General features: G+C 35.9%; 1 protein-coding gene and 1 long non-coding RNA gene across 2 annotated transcripts in view; one reads left to right on the plus strand and one right to left on the minus strand.

The window, feature by feature from the left end:
- LOC142050689 (uncharacterized) overlaps window positions 1-15,118 on the minus strand; it is a 655,132-nt gene that overhangs the window by 224,405 nt on the left and 415,609 nt on the right. The window lies entirely within an intron of this gene.
- The window catches only part of CHSY3 (chondroitin sulfate synthase 3), a 176,980-nt gene that overhangs the window by 79,909 nt on the left and 81,953 nt on the right, over window positions 1-15,118 (plus strand). The gene's annotated exons all lie outside the window — the stretch shown is intronic.

Consider the following 15,118-nt stretch of genomic DNA (forward strand, 5'->3'; position numbering starts at 1 on the left):
CCAGGAGGTGTCTTTTACAGGTTCTGCCTTAAGCTATTGGCCAACATGCACGGAGTCAAACGGTGCAGCGGGTTCTTCCTGCCTCTGTCACTGTAGCTGTCAAGACAGAGGTCTCACTGCTACAGAATTATAAAGGCTCTAAAATATCCGTGTAGGAGTATCTCATAAATACGATGTTTAAATAGCTTTTACAAATCTAATGGAATGAGTTTTGGGTGTTGGGTTTTTTTGTTGTTTGGTTTTGTTGGTTTTTTTTTTAATATTTAAGTTTCCTGAGTCTTAGTGTTGTCTTGTTGTAGAGATGCTCAACTCATGCTTCAATAAGGGAATGTGTGAAAAGAGGGAGATTCAAAACATTAATCTTCAGTCAGAGAAAACACATTTAGAAACGCTTTCTTTGTTTTACCTCTCAAAGTACTGATGGTTATTACCAGTTCCTGTGTTGAGACCTGGTAGAAAAATGGAATTTTATTTCCAAATTTAAACTTCATTAATAATGTTCTGTTCTGCAGTTTCTAGTTGGAAGAACCTTAAAAAATTAAATTATAATATCCAAATAGAGGGATTTTTTTTTTATAAATAGTATTTCTAACTGTGGATTTTCAATGACACTTAGCAGGTGTTTCTGGTTTAATGTGGAATAAAAAAGTAGATTCTGTGTCATCTTTTTGCCAACAACAATCTATCCTTCATGAAAGATGTTACAATATGGAGCAGAGTCACAACAAAAAAAAGTATATCAATACAATAAAAGTGTATGCACACTATTCTGGTCAGTGATATCTTGAAATTTTAATCTACCTCTCTTCAGAACTTAGATTTGGGGATTAACTAGCTTTTGTAGCTTTGACAGATCCCCGCTTTTTATTTTCGAGCTCAGAAACATTGAAATTTTATTTTCAACTTTATAAATGTTTGTATTTGAAGTGCTCTACAATGCCAGTTTATAGGGTTAGTTCAGCTCCCAGATTACTATATTCTGTAATACTTGAAAATATTTGGAAGCAAGTTTGTGAATTTTATGAAGATGTGCTTTATTTTCGTCTGATAACCTGCTCACAATAATTAAAAGGTGGAAGATTAAATAGTGTCCTTGCTTTGCGTCTACATGATTTTTACTTTTTTCTTCCTTTTGAGGAAGCCAGCTGAGTGTTTGTCAATAAAGGTGTTTTTATGAAGAGACTTAACAATAACTGTGAAAAAAAAAATTATTTCTGGTGTGTTTGGGCAGTGCCAAGTTCAGTGAGGTTCCAGTCTTGAAGGGCATCTCTAGGTGTTACCAAAAATGATGCAGTCACAGGTCTAGCTTCAGAGTACGTGCAGGCGCTTTGCAGAACTGCTGGCTGCAGACGACTTTCAATGAGGGCAGCATCTGTTTGCCTGCATACATTTTAAAAAGTGCAGTGCCTCAGAAGGTGTAAGAAAATCCAAGTAGTAGATATTTTATAACCTTGTTCTGGAAATTCTGTTTAGCTGCAAAACAAAAAAACCCTCCTTTGTCTTAACTGTCAACAGCCAGGCTAGGAAATAGTTTTCGATGGCACCCTTTGTTGAGGGTTTGCTAAAAGTAAGACAGCAAGGATTTTGGTCATGACAGAGGAGAACTGTTAGAGTCAGATGTGAAAGAAAGCAAGGAACTTTTTAGAGTTCAAGAAAGAGTGGTCTGTCAGGCAAGGGCAGAATCCATATTTAGATGTGACAGTAAATCAGAATAACAAAGTTACGGAAACAATTCAAACCTGAAGGTTACGATTATGCCATGTCTTCTTATTAGTGTTCATTCAGCAGACTACCAATTTCGGTTTTCCAGGGTATGGAAAAATAAAATATCTTGTGTTCTAATTTATTAGCTGGACTGTTTAAATGTACATTATATTGACTTCAGACATTCATATTATCAGGATGCAAGACTTAATCTACTTTTTATTATGCTTCAATCTCTCTCATATTTATCCCTAGAAGTTAATATTTTTTTTCTTCCTATTTTCAGGAATGCTATTGTTAATTAACATTTTAAAATCTTTATTTTCTGATCTGTGATTAAAGTTTTAATTTTATAACTTTATAAATTTATAAATGAAAGTTTTAATTTTATAAATTAAATTAAATCTGATTCAGTGAACAGATTATAAGGAAGGTATTAACATATATATTTTGCATATATACACGTATGTACGTAAGTGTACTAGTTTAGCAGTTTCTAGGATGAAGTTGGTTGTCAGCATACCACACAGATACTTACGACAGGAAATGGAAAAAGAGCTTTTCAGTTAAAACAGAGAGGCTGTCTGTCTGGTTGTACAGTATGTGTGGGTTCAACCTGGAATTGGGATTGTGGTACTGAGTTTGTTAGATTTAAAAGGGGGAGGGCATGAAAGGAGAGGATCTGTGTTTTAATTATTAATAATTTAATTGTTATTATTTATTTATTATTTAATTATTTAATTATTTAATTTAATTATTATTTAATTATTGATTATTAATTTATTTAATTAAATTAAATCTGCTGTGTAATTGGGTTAGGCATACCGTAGCTATACAGACATAGACAATGTAGGAATTCAGTGTTAGAATTTGATCTGAACATAACCTAGAATGCTGCTGACTGCTGGTACAATTTAGTTAGGCTTTAATGACAAACTCAATCCTTACTTCCTGATTCTGATATCTGTTTACAGCAGTTACGTGATTTCAACATTTTTCTGTTGTAGCCCATTTTTGCCGTACAAGCATTAGCTGAAGGCTTGAGGGTGAGAAGGAATCCTTACATTGTAGATACATGTATGTCCTTTTCCTCTTACTAAAAATACTTTGACTCTTCCTTCAGAGGAAGTGAGCTTTTCAAGATTCAGATTCAGGTTCACAGTTGGTAATGCACTAAAAGAAGCAGCAAAGCATGGTTAGCTAAAGAACTGTTAATAATATTGTGTGTACACCTGTGTGTATACATATACACATATAATTAATTAAAACATGTAATAATTTTTATAACACATCCAAGCCAACTCATGCGTCTTAAAACTGATTCTTGGATTCCTTGTTGTGTACTTGCTTATTATTTAAAGAAAAAGAAATAAGTTGAATATTAAATTTCTGCCTTTTAATATAGTTTGTATGTGAACCTGGATGAGGGGATCGAGTGCACCCTCAGTAAGTTTGCAGGTGACACCAAGTTGGGCAGGAGTGTCGATCTGCTTGAGGGTAGGAAGGCTCTGCAGAGGGATCTGGACAGGCTGGATTGATGGGCCAAGGCCAATTATATGAGGTTTAAGAAGGCCAAGTGCCAGGTCTTGCACTTGGGTCGCAACAACCCCTTGCAACGCTACAGGCTTGGGCAAGAGTGGCTGGAGAGCTGCCTGGCAGTGGAGGACCTGGGGATGTTGGTTGACAGTGGCTGAACGTGAGCCAGCAGTGTGCCCAGGTGGCCAAGAAGGCCAACAGCATCCTGGCTTGTGTCAGGAATAGTGTGGCCAGCAGGAGCAATCCTGCTGTGAAGTGATTGTGCCCCTGTACTCAGCACTGGTGAGGCTGAACCTTGAATATTGTGTTCAGTTTTGAGCCCCTCATTACAAGAAGGACATTGAGGTATTGGAGCGTGTCCAGAGGAGGGCAACAAAGTTGGTGAAGGGTCTGGAGAGCAAGTCTTGTGAGGAGCAGCTGAGGGAACTGGGGTTGTTTAGCCTGGAGGAGAGGAGGCTGAGGAGAGACCTTCTTGCTCTCTACAACTACCTGAAAGGAGGTTGTAGCAAGGTGGGTGTTGGTCCCTTCTCCCAGGTCACTAGCAATAGAACGAGAGGAAACGGCTTCAAGCTGCATCAGGGGAGGTTTAGATTGGATATTTGGAAAAATTTCTTTAGTGAAAGAGTGGTCAGACATTGGAACAGGCTGCCCAGGGAGGTGGTGGAGTCGCCATCCCTGGAGGTATTTAAAAGACTTGTAGATGTGGCACTTCAGGGCATGGTTTAGGAGACGTGGTGGTGTCGGGTTGATGGTTGGACTTGATGATCCTAGAGGTCTTTTCCAACCTTAATGATTTGAAAATTCTATGATTCTAAGGTATGATGCTTAGGTATGGAAGTATTTAGCACTGAAATGACAAGCATTTGCCACTTTGAAAGGAGAGTAGGAATGACTTATTTTCAAGGCAAGAACCTGTGTTCAGTGAGGCTAAATCTCAGCCTTCACCATTTTTAAAAGGAAAACCCAAGGTGTTTCTTTCTCTTTCAATGGCATACCAAATAAAAGTGAATGAGAAAGGGTCCTCCAGGCGTGTGTTTTACAGCCCCACAGACCTGAGTGTAAAACTGACCTTACAAGTCAGGTTAATGAGAAACAGGATACCCAGCAATTTCTGTGAAGCTCCAGTGCCTTGAGCAACACAATAGTATAATTCTTTTCCATAGTTTCTGTTGAGGCATTCTGTAGAGATTTATGTGAAGTGTAGATTTATTCAATTTGATACATGTTTACAGAACTGTGTGGAAATGTTGCAGTTTCCTATTAAATTGAATATGAATATTCTGTAAGGAAAAGCATTTTGCATAAAATACAGGCTAGAGTTAACTGTATATCTTAGAGAAGATCTGCCAGATCTTTCCTCTGAGGACTAGTCTGTCAAAGCCACACAGTCAGTAAGCTGTGAGTATGTCAAATCAGCACTGGTTATACATTAGCTTGTGTCAGGAATACCTGGCAGTCTGCTGTAAAATACTAAAGCTTTGACTGCTTTTCTGGCCTTCTGAAGAACAGTGGTTGGTCTCTGCTGTTTTTCGAGAAAAGCAAGTGCCTGCCTGTGTCCCTCACTGTAGTTAATGCCCTGTGAGTTGCTGCCCATCAGATGAGGAGCTGGGTTGGTGCTGCAGTACCCTCAGCAGTGCAAGGGAGTTATGGAAACTGCTGCACCAAGTGAAGCTTGCAGCTCTGGCAGCAGCCTTCTTTGCCTCTACCTTCAAGATGTGGTACCAAAGTAAGCACGAAACACCTTCTTCAGGTAGGTGGTATCATTTTTTCTATGTATCAGCTGGATCCCTTTTTTTTACTAAATAGGACCCATTTCAGCAACCTTGCTGCATAAGCCCCTTTGATACTTTGCTGCCTCGGGGTGAATGGATCACCCCAGAAGTGACTGAGAAACCTGTCTATCTGTTATCCCAGGCATCATGTAGAAATAGCTGCCACAGGAGTATTGCCGATTCTCCAGGACATCCATGAAATGCTGAAATGTGGTACCTCCATGTTCCTAACACAGTGACTGAGGAATTTCATAGGGAAGTAATAGAAAATTCCTGAGTGTTTTCTGTGTGAGAAGCGTGACATGATAGAATGTGTTTGTGTGTTAAGTCCGAAGAATCCATTATTGAAATCTAGTTGAATCTTTGTCAAGAATCAGTTCCAGAATCTGTGTTAAGCCCATAATTTGTGATTGAGCTAAACTGAATTGTTCACTTCAGTTGTTCTTTTTTTTTTTTTTCTGAATCACTTTTTACAAATGTACTTCATGAAATTGCATGGCTGTAATTTATAAATTACATTTATTTTTATCTTTGGAGTAGCCTGCATATTCTCAGTAGAGATTAATATATTTGATGGCATGTCAGGAGGATTAGAATTCATTTCATGGTGACTGTCAAGCCTTTGAAATTTGGGTTTGTTCTGCAAATAGAGGTAAATACCTAAGAATGATTTGGAAAAATAGAATTGTTTGGAGGTTTGACTGTATCTATATTACATCAAGTAGTGGTTATTATATTTCCACTAGAGTCTATAAATGTCTGTGGTGGTAGGCCTGATTAAACTTTTGTTTGAGGGCATCCCCATCCATGGGCATGTACACACAGAGTGAAAGAAAAGAAATAGAAAGATCCCTCTTAACTGTGTCCATTGATTTGAACTAGGCACCATATGAGTTTGTGGTGTTAATTCTGTCTTTAGATTCTTTACATAATCATCTGACCGATCATATTGTTATAGTACCGTTATGTTTTAAATATCTGTGGTTACTACATTCTGTGAAATTTGCTTGTAGACCAGCAGATTGTCAGTATCTCATATGTTGGAGTTTTGGTAAATATTTGCAAATGTATATTTTAGATAAGTTTTTTTTCTACCCAGGTACTTTGTGCAGCTAGTGTGATGCTTTGGATCAGAAGACGACTGTCTACCCTGTATTAGATTTAGCACCTGGTCTAAATTTTATTTGTAAAAACCCCTGCTATGGTAATCTTGTGATGTTCTCTTCCTGTTCTATTTTGTATTTGTGTAATAATAACATGTTGTTTTGTGAAAATTGCCAAGAAAATTCTGAAAATGCCTCCTCCACCTCTCCTTTGTCTCCTGCAGAACCCTGCTTGAGTCAAGAGATGGTCTGGGCAATGAGATTGCTAGTGAGTGGGTAATGGAGAGGTGCATCTTCATATTTGAACGTATTTGTAGTAAAGGGAAACTGAGCATGGGGAGGTCTTTCCTCCTCATTACTTCCCACTTACCATTAGTCTAAGACGACACAGAGGATAGCTTTTGGCTGCATTTGAAAAGCATAATCTCCATATTTTTCTTTTGACTGCTTTACCAGTTTCCAGTTGTGATGGAATTAGATCTGGATTATTAGAGACATAAGGACAAAAAAATTTATTTAAATGAGGTTGAGAGTAGCCTTGCAGTCTGAAGCACCTTCATTTTGAGGAAACAGTTTATTAAAATTGTATGTACCTCATGATTATTGCTTAAGATAATTGGCCCAAAACAGTGGATGAAACAGATGTATGCTGTATGCTGGCCAGAGACTAAGCCACATGCCAGCAATGTTTATTAAAGCATTAAGAAACATATTTGGGTTTTTAGAAAGTTGCCCTATTTTGTTAAAGGGAATTGAAATATCATTTTTTTCCATATCTGCAGGAAAACTGAACACTCTGTAAGTATCTTTTCAGAGAGAAGATGAAGGATATATATTTATTTAGCAACTTGACTGGTTTAAAAGAAACTAAAAGTTGTCTCTCACTTAATTCAGTTTACCTAATTTGTAAGTTTAAAATCAATGGAGTACTACAACGAGCTTTTAATGTAGCCATGGAAATTGAATATGTGCACCCTGGTTCAACAGTAAATATATACCTTCTGCTCCAAGTAAGGGAAGCCTCTGACTTTGGGGTGGCCAGAACAGGAGTAATGTGCACAGCTGCTGATGGAAGGGGGATTGGATACGTGGACAGGCTATAATAGCCTGGACTAAGTCAGCCTAAAATGCAGTGGCACCTGCAGTGTGTTGCAGCCAGTAGGCAATCATTTACATAGGGTCCTTGACTGTTTCACCAATTTTATCACTCTGCCACTTCACACTTTTCAGTTTTAACTGTCACATGGACTTACCACTGTAGCAAATCGGCTATGAATAGGTCAAAATGCTCGGGGGAGTTTGTTGTTCTCAGTTTTTAATATAGATGATACAGATTTTATTGTTAAGTTAGACCTAAATAAAGAAATTTTTTATTCAGGTCAGTCTTGTTGGTTCAGCCAGACTCTGGCTCAGTGGGTGTTAGATGCTCAGGGTTTTGAAATCCAAATTTAAATCCCCACGTGCAACATAGCTGTCCTAATGTGTATAAGCTATACTGACTAATTGAGTTAGTAGTTTCCGTTAATAGGTCTTCATGGACTGTCAGATTTTTGAATACTTTAAATGCACTTTCTTATTCATGGTATGTGGATACTTTTACCCTTTTCACTCTTTTCACTTGTAAGGGACACAACCTTTTTGTAAATCTGTAGATTACTTATGAACGGTGGTGCCTATTCGCATACCGAATTCTAAAAGTATTGCAGAATTTCATCTCTGTCAAACTACTGCACAGGCCTGTTACAGAAAATATAGCATTGGGCTTCTAGGTGGAATTAATCAAGAATCTTGTAGGATACCTTAAAGAGAATGAAGGTAAGTAAAATAAAGTTCCAAGTGAAGGTGATTTAAAATACTAGTATGGAAGTATCCAGGGTTTTGCTAAATGTTCATATTTCTCTAGTTGTCTAACGCAAAAGGAAAATGGAAATGCTACCTTGCATGAAGTTGTGGCCAGTAATTGTAAAATTTTAAATGAGGTGGTTCATATTGTATTCATTTATTCAGGTGTCTAGAATTCTGAAAGGCATAGGCTGAACTGAGAATAAATAAAAATGAAACACTTTTTCCCATTTTATTTCTGCTTTTTCAATCTGCATCTGAGTAAGACGAGTGATTTCTGCTCTACTCAGTTAAAATGCTGCTCTCTGGAAAGAACTTTGATGATGCATAAGTAACAGTTTTTTGGTAGCGAACTGAGAAGAGTTTTTCTTGAAATGAAGCTGAAATTTTAATAGAGGGTCTACTATCCTCCATCATAATTTCATTCTCCAGTAGAATTATATGTGAGGTTTATATTCCTGCACTTGCTACATTAAAATTGTTTTGAAATCTGTAATTGCAGAACTGTATAAAACTCCTTAACTGCGCCATGAATGTGTGTCTTAATACAGAACATTGCCACATGCTATTATAGAACAGATTTGAAAACTAATTGTGAATGTATGTTTTCTCAAGCCCAATAACATTTGAGTTTATTACAAAGACTTGCAATAAATTTAATAGATTTCAGGTTGATTGCTTTTGCAGTTTTCCTTAAATTGGATAGGCTTTTGCTTTCTAAATTTAAAAATGCTAAAAACCAGTCTCACAGATTGTGTTCAGTTTGATTTTTAAGAATCAGACATGAAAAGATGCTTTCTGTAAAAAATCTAGTTTATGAAGTTACGTTTTCACAATTCTAGGAAAGCATTAACAGTACATGCATTTTATACTATATACACTTGGTCCTGTGATTAGCAAACTGATCTATGTGGCATTTAGATTTATTACTGTTTCTTTTTCTTGATGAAAGAAATTTATTTTTTTTACTTTAAAATACCTGCCAGACAATTCTTTATGATTCCCAGAAGTATTGTTTTTACATCTGTAGAATGAAAAACATTCAGAAGTAATTAGGATATGATAAAGATCATTTTGATTGAAACACATCAGATGAAATGCAAAAACTACTTTTGAGACATCTGTTTACAAAACCACTAAGTACACCCATTCAGTATATTGCTGAGTAATATATAATTTTATTCTCAATCTAAGTCAATATGCAGACTTAACTTTTAAATGGTGCTTCTGATCAGACTACAAGGAGCAATACTATGAGTACAGAAGCTAACAAGATACTTGCTACACTATATATATTATACTTAATGCATTTAATTGATCTTGTGTAGTATTTCAGCTATTATGTGATACTTGTTTATTTTGGAGGGAATGTTTTTCTTTTTCAGTAGTTTTCTTTACCAAGATGCAGTGATAGATCAAAACTAATAAACTTCAATTTCTATGAGTGTCTCTCCCTACAGTGTATAGATGGTCATGAAGATTCTTCTGCTATTTTCTTGTTTGGTGGGGTTTTTTTTGTATTACATATTGTCCATAAACAGATTATATATGAAAAAGAATTTCCCATAGAAGAAGAAAACATACAAGATTGCAATGAGTTTTTGAACATTAATAACACTTATCCTTTTTTGTTGTAGAATCTGTCACATCAACTTTATATACACATTACCTAAATAATATTTATCACAACTCTGTGTACTACATGGAAAAAGAGAAAGGGAAGATGAGTTTGGAAACTTTGGAAAAGAAATATGTGCACAAGCGTTCAGTATTCATGGGAGTATATTTGCTATTTGAAGCTTTTCTATTATAGTTACCTAATAGAGCTCATAATCCTGTATTTTGCAGAGGCAAACATATATTGGTGCTAATAGTTTGAATAATCAGCGTCGTATCATGCTTAAATCTCTACATCGTTTTAATGTAGAGTGTAGGGATTTTTTTAAAATGTAGTCAAGAGGACATGCCTAAAATCCTTATCTGGAACTCTAGGAATGGAATTCTGGTCCAGCTGTGGAGCTGAGAGCAAAACTTCATCTCACTCCAAGGCAGAATTTAATCGTAAATGCCAAAGACACACACTCAGCGGGCTTTTAAAATACTTTTAGGCATGACTGCATGAACACTGCTGGACGGTCTGTTCACATGCTTGAAGCCAGACATTTTCATTATTTGAAGGCTTTGATGTTTTTGAGAAGGACAGAAAGAAACATTATGGAGGGTTAATGTTCTAAATCTATTTTGGTGTCAAGTACTACTGTGTGTCCAGTAATAATCAGTGATACTAAGTACAATGATACAGGTTGCAACTTTTTCTATTTTTTTTTAGTGTATATAAAAATTTTCTTCATTGAAATACACCAAATTATTTAATAACTTTCTGCCGAAACTTAACCATAGTCACCCATTTGTCAGATACCATCCCTGTGATCAGACTAATAAAGACAAGAAACAGGTCCTTTGGCCAGACTTACTCTAAAGCTGGTCTTGCCATATTACTCCATTTTGCACCTCTTCTTAAGTGAAAACCAGTCTAAGCATCAAATATGGTGAATTAAGCTAAAAGTTCTCATTATAATTAATCTTTACTATTTTACACAGAAACAAAATATGATCTGATTTACACTAAGAAATTTTAAACCTTGTGGAAGTACACAAGGCAGTGAAATAAAATCAGTGTAGTGTAGCCTACACTACACCTTGAATTTGAGTGGCGCTATATAAAACCGTTCCATTTAATTTGTTCATTTGTTTCAGCCTAATTAATCAGTCTGATTAATAGAGGGCATGTGAGATTCAGTATTCTTCAGCATATCACCTCTTATTTAAGTGTTTTCTTTGCGCATTAATCGATGCATGAGAGGAACTTTGAGTGGCTTGGCAATTTTGCAGTCCAGAGCATTAGCACCCTGAATTATCCAATTAAAAGCACACTTGGTTTTTCAAGGTAGGATTGGAACAAGGGGCATTTTGAGAAGATGAAGAGGCTCTGCTATTTAGATAACTGCCATAGGGGAGCTGTTCCCTTATTCATGAGCCATCAAAAAGAAGGTGAACTGCATGTGTCAGCACTGCATCTGAAATGAAGTTACTTTGTTCTACTCCAAGTCTGGAAGAGCCAAACAGTAATTCAGTTCACAGTTATCTTGCATTAGGGCAAAAGTCGCCACGCGAAAACTTTTCTTCGGGCTTTGCAAGACCTTACTGGACTGTTACCTTTCTGCTGAAATGTGTTGCTATCCTGAAAATCCTGCAGTTTTGTTTCATTTCTATGGACATCCTAGCTTCATCACAGTGAGTAAAATTCATTGACCCAGAAAGACTTTGATGGCAGCTACTGGGCACTTGAAGCAAACCGTCTGCTCCACTGGTTAAAGCTGTGCCCAATCAAAGATGAGAGAGAAAAGCCTGACAGTATGGTGTTCATGCAAATATAAAGGATAAAAGATAGCACTGTGTTTCTTTCTGTGTTAAAGGCTTCTTTACTGCCTCTTTTTCTTCCACAGCTCTTCTTACTAATCTGTTTGACTTAGGCCATTAATGTAATAAAAACAAGCATTCTTTAATATAAGGAACTACTCGATACATGTCAATTTTTTGGTGACAGTAAACACTGGTGCTTTTAAAGCCACGCAGACTGATAGGTATCTCTGTTTAATAACTTATTATGTTATTTAAATTACTACATAGCAACAAAATAATGATATTAATCATCACAGAAAAGCATATCTGCTGTCTTTTTTCTTTTTGAAATTAATCTTTCCATATCAGTATTAGAAACCTTAGCTCCTCTCTCTTGGAAACCCCATCTCTCAGAGACCTGGGGTCATATTTTTCTAGTTATTATATTGTATCTTAATTATGAGCTGCTAAATGCTTGTTTCTGCCACTATAAGTACTCTGGAAAAGCATACTCTCCAATAACTTCAACTGAACTAAGCAGAGGTTTGTGGAGCACACTTAAACTTTGCACTTAGATTTCAGCTTCTCAGTGTCTACTTACATTATTTACAGTACTTATTTTGTTAATCATTAAGTACCCACACTTGTTAAAAATATAAATAAAAGTGATGATATAGCAGAAACTTTACACTGCCATGCCACAGCTTCAGCCCTTGACTTCATGGTAGTGAAACTTTTGGGGTTCTTATACTTGTTCATGTTTTCTCTGTGATTCTTCTTTGAGATTGGAATATACTGGTTTTAAAAGGAAAGTTGAAATTTTTATAAATATATAGGCTGAAAGCCATTGCTTCCTATAGGCACTGTCATTCAAAGGGAGGTCACATCCTTCTGTGACTGTTGTCCCTGGTGTTGCACCCTGTCCTGTTTTAATGAAAATGAACTGGATTAATTTAAGCATTTGTTTAACTTAAGTAGCCTAACTGATAAATCAAGGGACCAGAAGTCTCTGAAAGTGATGGGCACTCTGAAGTGGTATTGCTGTCATGTTAGCTGGAATAGCTACCCCTAAAGGGAATCTGTGGTGCAACCCTAAGCTGGTCATTAGCTTTGTCAGTCACCAAATAGTTGACATAAAAGGCACAAGAAATGGATATATTTAAATATAGTGTTTTACAGGACGAAACTGCTTAGCAGATACTGATTTTCTTTTTGCTACACAGTGTATAAACAATAAAATTTTGTGCTTCAGAGAAGCTGGTAATATTGTGGCTGCTAATTTCTTCAGGTTAGAGCAGATGAAGAGAATTTGAGACTCTCTTAAAGCTCATTAAGCCTATAAACACTTCTGTGGTCTGTAGCGTCGAATAGCTTTTGTGGAGAGACAGTATACGTAACTTGAGGTCTCTCACTTAGGTCTTCAGGAAATCTGGCCTTTTGGGGATAGCTAGCTAAACGTTTTAAACGTAGAAGCCACTGTAGTCTTCCTGAGCCAAAAGCTCCAAGACAACTTGAAAAATAAACATGGAAAGTTAGCAATAATAAGCAGAACACTTGGTAAGTTAAGTCCCTGCTTGCAATGAAGCCAGTTTTCTGTGAGTAGTATGTATGCACATGGTCTTTTTGCCATAGGTATAGATTAGTATTTATTTGTTAATATTACAAAGGCACTTAAGCATCTCCTTGTTTTGTTCTCAGATAATTTATTTAAAATCTCTATGTAATTTTATCATTAAAACTGGCAGCTTGGATATAGTCCAGTACATCACTTATGATGGAAAGTAGTGTTGGAAATTACATAATCTCTGTATTTGACAATTAGTTTGAATGGTAGTACTGATCATGAATGTCTGTGGATTCTGATATATGGATGTAAAATATGCTTCAAGAGATTTTCTGTAGGAGGGGAATGCTGTAATTAACTCCTGCTGTTTGTGCCTGTCTGTATTTATTTTACACTGGTTTAATCTGGTTCCAAAGTATTTTAGTTGGAATTAGGGTATTTTTCATATATATGTATGTGTGTCTGTATAATTATGTAGAAGATAAGTTAGAACAGCTCTTATTTTTTAAATTCTATTTGATTCAATAGACTTGTGTACACAGGCTTCAATATATGATACATTGTCCTAAAATCAGAATTACTTCTTCTTTAAAGAGGGTCTGGTCAGTATCAGCAATATCCCATTTTTATTAATTATTTGACTTTATAAGGTGGCATTTACAAGAGGTGCAAAAATATTCTGCGTTTTATGTTATTCCTCTTCTGCTTTGTTTGGAATAGCATATACTGCTTTTACCTCCAAACAGCAAAAGCCCTGGAGCAAGTTTTGAATGTGGTTTATGAAATTAGAATTATGGAAAAGGTAGATCTCAAAAGGTAGTATTTTCTGTTATTGCCGCCTTCTGTTCTTGTGCAAACAGTGTGCAGATCCTTCTCACATACATTTTATTTCTGCATTTTAGGACTTACCAGCAGCCTAATTCAGTAAAAATCCATGGCTGCTTCAGTACAGACTTACAGTTATTCTGGCAGTCAGTGCTCTGATGTGGTGATTCACTTTTAGGAAGTGGCTTCACAAATGTTTTCATAGTTGCCATCAATTCTAAGAGAAATTAAAGAATCTGAGTTAATTTTTTAAAAAGCAATTAGAAAAAGGCTGTTTATGTTAAACAGTGGTATTACAAAAGCTCTAGAGATTCAACACAGAAGTTATATAATGAAACAGCTTTTTAATTTAAAAGTAGTATTTAAAGAAATAACAAAAATAAAATGGAACTAATGCCTCCAGGAACCACATGGTTACTATTGTCTTCATAAGTATGATATCCTTGCTGCTTTTTAAACTTGGAATGTAACATAATTAACCGAACCACTGGCAGAAATCAGTGTTATCATCTGTACTGTAACAGCTGGTTTATCCTCTTGATGTGTGAACTACACATTTGGAACATAAAGAGCAAAAGCTGAGTAGATTGACCTCTCTGGGTGAATGAAGAGGATGATTAATCTTAAAATATTCTTAGAACTTCCTAACATAATTAATTTCTATTTTTGATACATAGTTCATCATGTGGCCCCAGTAATCTTGTAGATTAAATTAAGGCTGTATTTTTATACTATTTTGAGAAGAGTTGCTGGAATCAAATGCCTTTCCCATCGGGATAGATACACAAGTTTGGAATATTTTTTCCCTACCTAGGACTTCTTTCTCAAAGATTTATAAAAGAGTTAACTACAAACAAAATAAAAATCTGATTTTAATACTAAAATCTCTACTTTTTTTTTTTTAATTAGGAAGTATTAAAAGGTAGCACCTTTGCTTCATCAAAAATTGACAGTTTTTTACTCTGCCTTTATGAAAATATTCATGTTAATGATAGGCTATTGTGAAGATAATACTCCTTGTTCTTCCAGCATTATGGATAGTTCAGAGTTGTTTCTATAATACAGAGAAAAAGAGAGTGAAAAAAATCAGGGTCAGACACACCACAGCTTTATTATTCATTTCCTTGTGTAATGTTAGTGTGAAAGAGAAAGTAAGAGCAGCAGGGCTGCCATTGTTTACCTCTTCATTTTAAAATTCTTATGAGTCAAATTGAAAACTACCAATTAAACTCTTAGGAAAAATCTTGATTGTCATTCACAGAGGGTTGATTTTAATTTCATGGTGACGCTTTTATAATGGAAATATACTGAAAATGTTTCTTGGGATGAAATGAGTAGAAATGCCTGTGCTCTTACCATGCAGATTGGCA

Source organism: Phalacrocorax aristotelis, chromosome Z, assembly GCF_949628215.1.
Source record: "Phalacrocorax aristotelis chromosome Z, bGulAri2.1, whole genome shotgun sequence".
Lineage (NCBI taxonomy): Eukaryota > Metazoa > Chordata > Aves > Suliformes > Phalacrocoracidae > Phalacrocorax > Phalacrocorax aristotelis.